We start from the raw sequence: 11,170 nt of genomic DNA on the forward strand, positions 1-11,170 counted from the left end.
TAGCGGTAAGGAAGTCTGCAAAAAATAAAAATGAATAAATGTTGGTAATATCTAGCACGCGCCTTTTGTTACCTAAATATCTGTGCACAGAAGTTATATATTCTCAGAAGTTGTGCATTTGAAGCGAGAAATATAAAATGCCGCTAGACTTCAATTGTGCGAGAACTTTACGATCACAATGTATAGTGACGAAAAAAATTACGTGCCAGTTACAAATGATTGCCATGGGTTTGATTCAAGATAGAAATAAGGCCCCGACTTAGAATGAGCAGGTGAAAAGAAGAGAAGAGTGGTTCAGGAGGTGAGGTAGAAACCAAAGGCTTTCTTCTCTTATGCAAACTCTAAGAGAAAAATGAAACACCCTGTTGGGCCTTTTGAGGTCGATGGGGAAGCCACTAGGAAAGTAGGGGGTAGGACTAACATGCTTGGAGATCAGTACCCTAGTGTTTTTTTAACCCCACTGAGTTTAGAAGCAACAGCTCATTGCTCTGAAGATGAGTCAGTTGAGATTGACGAGGTTAGTCAATTTGACTACTTAGATGATCTTATAGTTACGGATCAAGATGCTTTAGCGGCCATCAGGGACTTGATGCTTTCAAGTTGTCCTGGTCTTAATGGTGTGTCATCCCAGTTTCTGATGAGATGCCCACTGGTTCTTGCTCCTGTTTTCTCGTACTTGATGCGTTGCATCTTGGATCAGGGCAAGTTCCCCTCTTCACTAAAGTTAGCTCACGCTTTTACAATTTTTAAAGGGGGAGATTAGTCGCTCCCCAGTAACTATTGGTCAATTTCTCTCACTTCGAATATTGCGAAGGTGTTTGAGAAGATCATGAAGTTCAAACTTGTTGAATTTCTTGATATTCATGAAGTCCTTCCTCCTAGTCAGCATGAGTTCCGAGCACATTTTAGCACGGTTAACCAACTGATTGAGCATTTAGAGCAAGTCATTGAGGGACTGGAAAGGTACCAAGCAGGTCAGTTGATGTTGTCTATCTTGATTTTGTCAAGGTCTTTGATAAAGTAGATTATGGCCTTTTGCTTAATAGACTTCATGACATTGGGATCCAAGGCAAGGATTGGATAAGAATTGGATAAGAAACTTCATTCATGATAGGAAGCAAATTGTTATGGTTGAGGGATACCTTAGTGACATTCATGATGTCAAGTCAGGTGTTTCTCAGGGTTCCATCCTAGGGCCTCCCCTTTTTAAAATATTCATTGCCCCACTTCAAAAGCTTAGTATTACCGTCGGTCTCTCTTCTTATGCTGACGATACAAAGTTAGTTTCCGGTAAGAATGGCCATGGACTTCTGGAGATATGGACTGCAAACGGAAGAAAAAATATCCCATGTAATAAACCGCTCATCTTATTCCAAATTAGTACTTCATATGACCACAAGGTCTTGTTGAATAAATGAACTCAGCCAAGCTTGAGCCTAAACCTATGCTTAGGGAACTCAGGAGACATGTTCAGAGTTATGTAGTAAACACTACATCAAATTTGAATTTTCGGCCTGCTCTTGGTCAGCTACATAAGCTTTTGACAACATAACTTTGAAACGAACGAATTTGCATGTAAATGATATAAAATTGGCCTACCGTTAATTGAAGAGATCTACGTTTCTTATTTTATTACTTTAATTCGAAAAGTGGCTCGGAGTGGCTATGACCAAGAGAAGGCCAATTTGCCAGGAAGCTCGTTCGCAGTCCATATTTCTAGAAGTCCGTGGAATGGCCAAGATTCCAATAGCCTGGCAGAGGACCTAGAAATAATCTGTTCTTGGGTTACTGAGAGTAATATGGCCCTGAACGGAATGAAATTTCGCTCAATGACCTTTGGGTCAACTCCTTTGAATACTCCCCTTGTAGATAATGGAATTAAAGATATTGAGCAGGTCCCATCTATGAAAGATTTTGGTTTAGTCCTCCAAAATAATGGACTCTTCAACCATCATATGCACTTGAAGGTTTTCAAATGTGTGGTTGACATATCGCACGTTTAAGTCCAGAGATAGCATCACAATGCTAACTTTGTACAAGTCGATTGTTCAGCCACATCTTGAATATGCTTCACCCATTTGGGCTCCAATGAGTTCAGTAGGTTTGCAAAAGGTCCAGCAATATGTCATGGGGCCCTTTGGACTGAATGCGAGCATTGATCCAGCAAATTTCGTAAATTTTTCTCGACCATTCTGTTTAGGTTAGAGGCCTAATCTGCGAATACAAACTTGTCAAGACATTGAAATTAGTGGTTCCATCGAGTAATCTCATTTTTGGAACAAATAACATAGGCAAAATACTAACCAAATTCAAATTCCACCAATATGTTATGGGGCCCTTAGGTCTGAATGCGAGCATTGATCCAGCAAATTTCGTGAATTTTTCTCGACCATTCTGTTTAGTCCAAAGATGTTTCACTAGGAACATCATCGGAATGAGAGAGCTCTCGTATTGGCAGAGACTAAAAAAGTTGGGACTGTACAGAGTTCAGAGAAGGTACGAAAGGTATCTGATACGATACAGTACGTCTTCAAAAGCATCCATGAGCTTTGTCCCAACCCAGGATTTAGGGTCAATTCTAGTGACAAAAGAGGATTAATGTGCATTTTGAGAGCACCTTCAAGTCCTCGAGAATCCAGGCTAGTTCGAATAATGAAGTCCACATCTCTTCTTTCTCGGGCTCCTCCATTGTTGAATTTACTTCCCTCTAATATTCGTAGGAAATACGTAGATTGATCGGGTAGAATCTTTCAAGTCAGACTTTGACAATTTTTTGAGTAGGATTCCAGATCAACCCTACATTCAAGGACTAGCTCGGTCTGGCAGATTCGTTGGTAGACCAAATATCATATAAAGATTGAAAGGTAATAAATAGACGAATTATTACCTTTCATTTTAATAGTACTGGGGATTATATTCCTTGTAGTGGTTAGAAAAGCTCGTGAAAAACCAAACCAAAAAAAGATTCATTGCAATTCGGAAAAATCATGCTTAGATGAACTAATAAACAATAGCGTTTTATCATAAAAATAAGAACAAATTGTATAAACATCAATAACTATGTTAAGTTAATTACAGATAGAATTAAGTATTCACGAAGCCATGGCTTTTAAAAAGTGTTTTGTGGGGTATGATAGTAAGTCAATTTGTAAAACATGAAGGAGGGCATTAGAAGGGCAGCATTGACTGATTATAAGTTTGAAAAAACATCTTTAGATGAATTTATAAACCCAATTGTTCGGCATAAAACTTATGAAAATAAAAAATCAGCAAATAAAAAATCAATTACATTAATTAACAACAAATGCTTATGAAATTATGATTTGATCACATTTTAGAGCTGAATTTGGCAAGTTAAGTAAGTAAAAAGTAAGTGAACAGTTCCTTAATTTATTGATGAGTTTGTGTAAAGTTTCTGTTGCCTTTTTCACTAATATATATACATATATATATGAATATTTAACAAATCATCTTGACAAAAAACACAAGTTGCATATCCGATCATTTCAACTACTTTACCTCCTCTAAGCTGTATAGGAACTATTCCACACCTTTTCAATGTTTCCACGTGCACTGAGCCAATTCTATTCATTCTGTGATTTCAAACTCTTGTGTTAAAAATAACGTCCAACATCATCATGAAGGCAGGTGGCTTAGTTGTGACGTTCGTTAGGCTGTAATGAGACTTCTGAAACCATTTGTTCATTGAAAAACAATAAGATGCAATCTTGTCAATCTCTGTTGTCTTTCACTGGTGGTGAAGCGTGCTCCATCCATCCTCATACCTCCAAAATATACAGATAGATGCACTCTGTGGTTCAGTTGCTTTTGCTCTTTTGACATTGAGTCTTGATCTCTTACTTGTTAAGGTGTTTTAACAGTGGTATTAGAGATTGATTTAGGGTCTCTCACTCAAATTTATTTAAAGGACAAATTTCCATAACAAAGACCTCCTATAAAATTGGAAGCCAACGCACAAGTACACAGACAAGCACCACTTGATATTTTGCCTACAAGTAGGCAGACTCTTAGCTGAAAAGTAACGTGTAAGAACGCTTCCCGCGTTAGCTTAAATTTGTCTTTTAGAAAAAAAAAACATTTTGCCCTAAACGGCCGATCCAGCACTTCAGCCGATTCCAAAGCCTGTGCTTTCACCTCCGTCAGTTCCAGCTTTTTCAGGGCCTTTCTTTTCCGTCCTTGATCCAAGTAAGTCTGGGAACTTTCCCCTTGGACAGGCAGCACTAAATATGTAAGGGGCCTTTTACCGAGCCTTCACGTCAAGGCTGTTGTATGAGTAACAACTCTGGATGCTTGCTTGTAGAACATAGTGACTGCAATCGATAGGAGACAACAAAAGTCGAGGATACCTTGTTCGAGACTGTGATGACAGAACACGTCCATCATGGGCGAATAGTAAAGTGAAACGATTTGCCCAGACCCGAAAACATTCCGTTTGTAAAATGACAGGCCCTCCTATTCGCATTTTGGTCAATTGTATTGGCCTGCTTTGGACTTTAAGTGAGGTGTCGACCAGTTTGGTGAAACGCCAAGCCTCGAACGGGGATGAAAGTGGTCTCATGAGCTCGACTACAGATCTCCCACTCAGCGAGAGTGAGGATGATGCCAAGGAGGGCGGGAGTGGAGGTCCAGGGGTTAGTCTGGGAGAGATTCTGGGCCTCTTATTTCTCGTTTGTTGTATCCTTTATTGCATTGGCATTGGCTACAAGATCTTCAAGATCGTCAAAGGCACCTACGTGGAAGAGGAGCCGGTATTTATGAAGTACAAGTGATCGTGCTCAAATCAACCCAACCAATTGATGAATCCCTCCACTTCAACTCATCTTCCACATTGGGGCATGGATTGCTTAAATCAACCTTCGTGCTATTTAGCTCATCGACAATCATCTGATATTTCATAATCTTCACCCTTTTTATGAGTGCTATTGCAAGCCAATTGTTTCCTTTTTTGACAGGGCTAACTTACCCTGTCTTGCTAAATTAAGTCAGAAGCTTCTTCAACTTGTCCATCATTGAGCCAATGCCCATGGCGACCAAAGAATTTCATGTATTCGACCCGTTTCTTCGCAACAAATCATTTTAAAGCAGTTGCCAATTCATCAAAAATGCATTAGTCCATCCATGAGCACCAAAACCTGAAAAATAAATAAAAAACAATTCCTTCGAACAACGATAAATGCGATGTCTTATACGTCTCTATCATAGAAAACAAAAGAACTAGAAAGCTTAGGCTCAACAGTAGTTGTACTGGATGAGCATGTTGTCGGGTCAACTGACTCTGGGGGTCAATAAGGGCCCTTATTTGCAACGTCACACGGTCCAAAGAAAACGGGAAGGGGCATGGTAGATTGCTAAATAAACTGCTCTTGCCTTGCCTTGAACGCAATTTCTTTTCCGGACATTATGTGACCCGAGGCACTAATTGAAAACAAGATTTTGATAGAATTAGTCAAAAACAACACAAACGCATTATGATTCAATAGCAAGGAATTGGCCCAATCGGCCCTTTATTTGGTAGAGGCTGAGTGACAAAGCGCCCTCTAAAGTGCAGAACGTAAAGCATATTTCGTGCAGCGTAAGGGGGCTATGAACAACGAGATTTCGTGAAATCCAGGTTTGGGCAAGATGAATTATTCCCATAAAACGTTCATTAGTCTTGTTTTCTTTTAGTTTCTGTTGAATCGTACAAATATGCACGTACAAAGAGCGGTAGAATATTTTAAAAAAACATGCGTTTTGGGCATGACACATGACATGTCAAAAAATGCAGACATTTGCAGATCAAATCAAATATTCGATTGATTGCCCTTGTTTAGCAACAACTCATCTCAAAAGTGCAACGAAATGTAACAAAAATTGCAAAGCAATGATAAGGCATTCGGAATTTCGCTTCAATCTCCCAACAATGTACTTGAATCTGGGCGACTTGATTGCACCTTTACGTAATTGAGGTAATTCCGACACGACTGGTTTCTACCACATGAAAATTGTAACTTGAGCCCCATCATAACCCCTTCAACGTTTTGTTCTTACAAATGCAGTAGGACAACATGCTCAAAACCGTTTTATGAGGCGTGCTAGAAGAGAGTAATTGCTTGGCAAGGGGTGGTACAGGTATTAGGGGCTTCTACTCAAAAATTGGACTTGCTGTCAACAATTCAGATTTGTACCATGTTCCTAGGTATCTCGACTGAGAATGGAACTTTTTCATTGCCATCAGTGCCATCTGAGACGAAAACATGCGATAGCAGCGCCCTCGATCGATCTATATATGTAGTTATCCACGGACTTCTAGAGATATGGACTGCAAACGGAAGAAAAAATATCCCATCTAATAAACCGCTCATCTTATTCCGAATAAGCACTTCATATGACCACAAGATCTTGTTGAATAAATGAACTCAGCCAAGCTTGAGCCCAAACCTATCCTTAGGGAACTCAGGAGACATGTTCAAAGTTATGTTGTAAACACTACATAAAATTTGAATTTTCGGCCTGCTCTTGGTCAGCTACATAAGCTTTTGACAACATAACTTTGAAACGATCGAATTTGCATGTAAATGATATAAAATTGGCCTACCGTTAATTGAAGAGATCTACGTTTCTTATATTATTACTTTAATTCGAAAAGTGGCTCGTAGTGGCTATGACCAGGGACTCTATAGATGTGTCTGAAAGAATTTTCTACAAATAATATTTTTGGCAAAAGAGAATTTATTGATTGTGTTTTGAGCAAATTCTTGTTTTATCAAGAAAACCTAATTAGCAATTTTCAGTTGTTGTACTTTAAGGCATGTTTAAAGTCATTTCAAGTTTATCTGAATGCCTGGTTTTAGGCACATACCATCAATGCTTACGAAAATGATATTAGTCACATATTTTTTTCAATAATTACGCCAATAACTGACATTCAAAAATTTCAGCGGCAAAAGTTTAGGCCTTACTTGGTGGGAAAGGTTTGGTGATCACAAAAAGGTGGCGTTTCCTTGCTTTAGTGTCCTTGCTATGACCAAGAGCAGGCCGATTTGCCGGGCAGCTCGTTCGCAGTCCATATTTCTAGAAATCCGTGAGTTATCTATGATCTGTATGGTCACAAAAGTAAAGAAAATGGTACGGATGGCTTATTTCTCCTCAATGAATACGACAGACTTTTGTTGGACTAGCATGGTACTCCTTTTTGCTACACATCACATGGGGGTGGGTCATTGTCATGAGATGTGTAGCAAACAATGATGACAACTGTAAGCGAGATATATTTCGCTCTTTCTTTAAGATCATAAAATGCTGTTTGGCAGCTTGTGACTATGCTCTCAAGACATTTAAAGATGTTTTTTTGATATCATTAAATTAAGAAGAACAATTCTTGTTTTAAGAAAAAACTTGTTTGCCGCTTAAAAATGTATGCATAATATTTGAATCAAAATACATTTAATGGAATATAAGACAAAAAGTAAATAAACTCAAAATTTTCAAAAGTGTTAGTTGCACTTTCAATAGGAGTGGCATTAGCGCATGCATAAGGTGACTAACGTACTATTACAAGTACTATTATCAGAACTAGCCTCTAATTGCCACGACAGGACCTTGGCGATAATTCATAAACAAATTAAATGCATTTTCGATGTCACATAGTCATATGAATTATGGTCGTTCCCTTAAATGATGTAGCTAAGTCATTTAAAACACAATAGAAATAAGCATTTTGGAAAGAAAATCATGGATACCTTGGATAAAATATAACGTTATTGTTTGTTAAATATTCGCTGTTAGATTTTTCGATCTGAAGTGTTAGCTAAAAACTTGGTCCACATGCGACGACAAGCGATATATGTTTTCAGATGTGCTGAATGTTTTAAGTGACTATACATTTTTGATTGGGAACTGAAGTTTATCATACAAGAGAAATGTTCTTCTTTGGATGAAATCTTGGAAGCGTCTTCATATAATCTGCTGGTCAGATGAGAAGATTCTTAAGATAGCAGTGGTTTCCAATGCTCCCAATGACCAAGTTTAGGGCAAAAAAACGGTGGTTATATTTTCGGGTTAAGTGTTTGCTCAAATGCTAAGACATTCAGATATGTTTTTCTTTGTCAAAGAGAGAAAAGGAACAACTTTTGTAAAATATAAATGCTTGAAAGTAGCTCAGATAAGTGCGTAAGATAATTTAAAGTCCATCAAAATATATGATTGTCTAAACACGTAGTCAATCAGTATTAAACATACTCTTAGTTATGTATTGACGTACAATTTCATAAACTTTTCTTCAACAAATGCTCAGTTATTACAACTTGAAATTTGCGCTTTACACCTCAAAAGATCAAAAAGTGGCCTAATTTTGTTTCCAGTTATTTCCAAGAAATATGATTAACTTTTTCAATGACACGACAAGAAATAATATTTCTCCATTTTCTTGAAAATTTCTTTAAAAGCAAAAAGTAGTAAAATATGTCGTTTAAAATTTCCAAACATGCAAAATTGCCTTTCATTTTACCTAAGTGCCAAAAGCTACACTATCCTATCATGTTCCTAAAATATTTGAACGATACCTGTGACAGTTTAACTTTCCAAATTGTCACTTTTTGTGACATTTCACATGAGAACTGTTGACACATGAGAATCGTTACTAGAAGTCTTGGCATTGGCACAAAAACTGTATCAGTGTTGTGGGTACCACCGTGTTCAGTTAATGGAAGACTTGATGCGGTTGTGAGAGTCAGGGGAGGTTATTGAGAATGTATTCAAAAGCTTTTTCAAACATCTGTGCTTGCTTATCAAATTTGAAGTTCATACAATGTTGTAAGATTCTTAGTTTTGATGATATGTAAAGTCAATTAGTTGTCCCGCTTATTTGTGGTCGAAATGTATTTTTTTCAAAATGACTGATAGTTCCATGAGTATAACCAGTTGAAGGTGGGTAAATGTTTTCAAACGTGTCATTGAATATATCAGACGTTTAAGTCCAGAGCTAGTATCACGATGGCAATTCTGAAAAAGTCCACTGTCTGACATTCAAGGACTAGCCAGATACGCCAACTCTAATTCGACGATGGATCATACATTTCATGAGTATAAAGTTCAATATGAATTATAATGTTTCCATCTTGAATTGTTTGGGGGGGGAGGGGCTACATTGCGCAAATCAGAAAAAAATGTCTATCAATTTATTAACATCATCTGTTACTCAGGTCAATCGTCTTTAAATCCGTTATCAATAGTTTTGATAAATGAAAAATATCCAGGTTATTCAACACTCACCATTTGAGCCACAAAGAGAAACCAAGTTGTCTTGGGTGAGGCTGGGTTACTCTTGATGGACGTGTTGAAGCCAACCAAAAAGTTGATACACATTTGTTGGCTTTGTGCATGAGCATTTTTTGGGCATTTTTTGCCTTTTGATATCGTCAAACATGGTTTGAAATAAAACGTATTCTCAATTACTTCGTTATTTGCCCCACCATGCTTTCTTCATAAACTAAATTAAACACAGTTCGTTATCACCACAATATCTAATGCCTTGTAAGGCTACATCCAGTCGGAATTTTCTAGTTGTTAATTGAGAAAAAGTTCCATAAACGTGGCCATCTTGATTTGCCATTGTTTTTTTATGAGAGCCCCACCATTTCGAAGCACCAAGCAAAGGCGTGGCTCAATAAGGGGCACGTGAGTACGCTCAGACTCTTTCTTATATATTGATATATTGATAGAGATATTGATCCCTTCTTGCTCCAAAATGGTCCTAAGTTCCTGTACTGACTTGCTAGGCTTCTTGCTAACTCTAGTTTGCAAGATTTCTCACATGGAATAATACATTGGACTCAAATCTGGGCTTGAAGGAGACAATATAGTCTTGTCCAGAAAGTCAGGCAAATCTTTACAGCTTTGGACATTGTTTGTGTACGTTTGAGAATCATCCTGCAAGAGCGAGTGTACGAAGAGCGTAGTGCTCCTTTTTCCGACGCCGCTCGGAGTACAATACATAATCTTCAATGAAAAAGTTGCCTCAAATACCCCGAATAGTAATTTTCATCACAATTTCTATCATTTCTTTTCCAGAATTACCTGGAGAATGCGTTGAATGGAATGAAATTCCACTCAATAACCTTGGGGTTGAAGCCATTAGAAACTTCACTTCCCAAGAGCATAGTGTCCAGTTGCAAGTGAGTAAGCATACGTAGGCGAGGTAATCCTGCCACCTGGCGGCCATAATTGACCTCAAAGTCAGCTGTTTGTTATGATTTGGTTTTGGGTGGGCAAATTTTGAAGCCCACAACCGTCAGAACGGACATTGTCCCTCGTTTTCAAGACATTTCGGGGTCATCAAACTAGTTGCATTCAAGATACCGTGATGCTAAAACATTGATTGTCCAGAAGAGCATAGGACCGCCAAAACGGACATTTCTCTTCGTTTTCGAGATACTTCAGCGACATCCACAGTTTTACTGCTATCAAAAGGAAGGTTTTCATCTCACACACTCGTTCGTGGAGTGAATGAGACACATGAGGACGGAAATCTTTATGTTTTGAAGAACATGCCGTGATGCAAAGACATTGATCTGCCAGATTGGCATATCGAAAGCAATGGAATCGACCCTCAACCAAATCGGAAAGTGGACGACAGTCAATCCCATAGTTAGGCAACACATCCAAAACCAACAGGGCCATTGGGGCCGTTGGGGCCGTCACCCGCTCTTTGAAGCAAGGGACTACAATAAAGACAAAATGCAGGCAAACAAATTGATTCGACCTTCGCTCTATTGCCAATCCAAGTAGATCTCATGAAGAGTGAGTGGCCCAAAAATAGTGGACGGGAAGAAAGAAGAACTGATATCCAATGCTCTTTCCAGCCAAATCTCTGGACAGCCTGAGAGCATGGCGTTAATACGGACGTGATTGGGAAGAAGCGGCCAGAGAAGCCTTTGAACCTTCAATTCCTTGAGCCCCAATGACCGGGTTATGCGGCAAATGTTGGATTATACCACGAACTTCTAGAGATGTCAACTGCAAACAAAAGCAAACATTTCTTATCTCCTAAATCGTTCACTTTTTTCCAAATAAGCTTGACATACGACCACAAAATCTTGCTAAAGAGATGATCTTGGCCAAATTTGAGCCCAAAACCATGCCTTGGGAACTCAAGAAACATGCACTGAAA

General features: G+C 38.5%; 1 long non-coding RNA gene across 1 annotated transcript; it reads right to left on the bottom strand.

Moving 5' to 3' along the window:
- Positions 1-10,752: 10,752 nt before the first annotated feature.
- Positions 10,753-11,170, bottom strand: LOC131887669 (uncharacterized). Its single transcript, XR_009374048.1, has 2 exons — positions 11,085-11,170; positions 10,753-11,016 (listed from the first exon to the last, which is right to left on the bottom strand). It is a non-coding gene; the product is annotated as an uncharacterized LOC131887669 (long non-coding RNA).

Source organism: Tigriopus californicus, chromosome 10 (genome assembly GCF_007210705.1).
Source record: "Tigriopus californicus strain San Diego chromosome 10, Tcal_SD_v2.1, whole genome shotgun sequence".
Lineage (NCBI taxonomy): Eukaryota > Metazoa > Arthropoda > Copepoda > Harpacticoida > Harpacticidae > Tigriopus > Tigriopus californicus.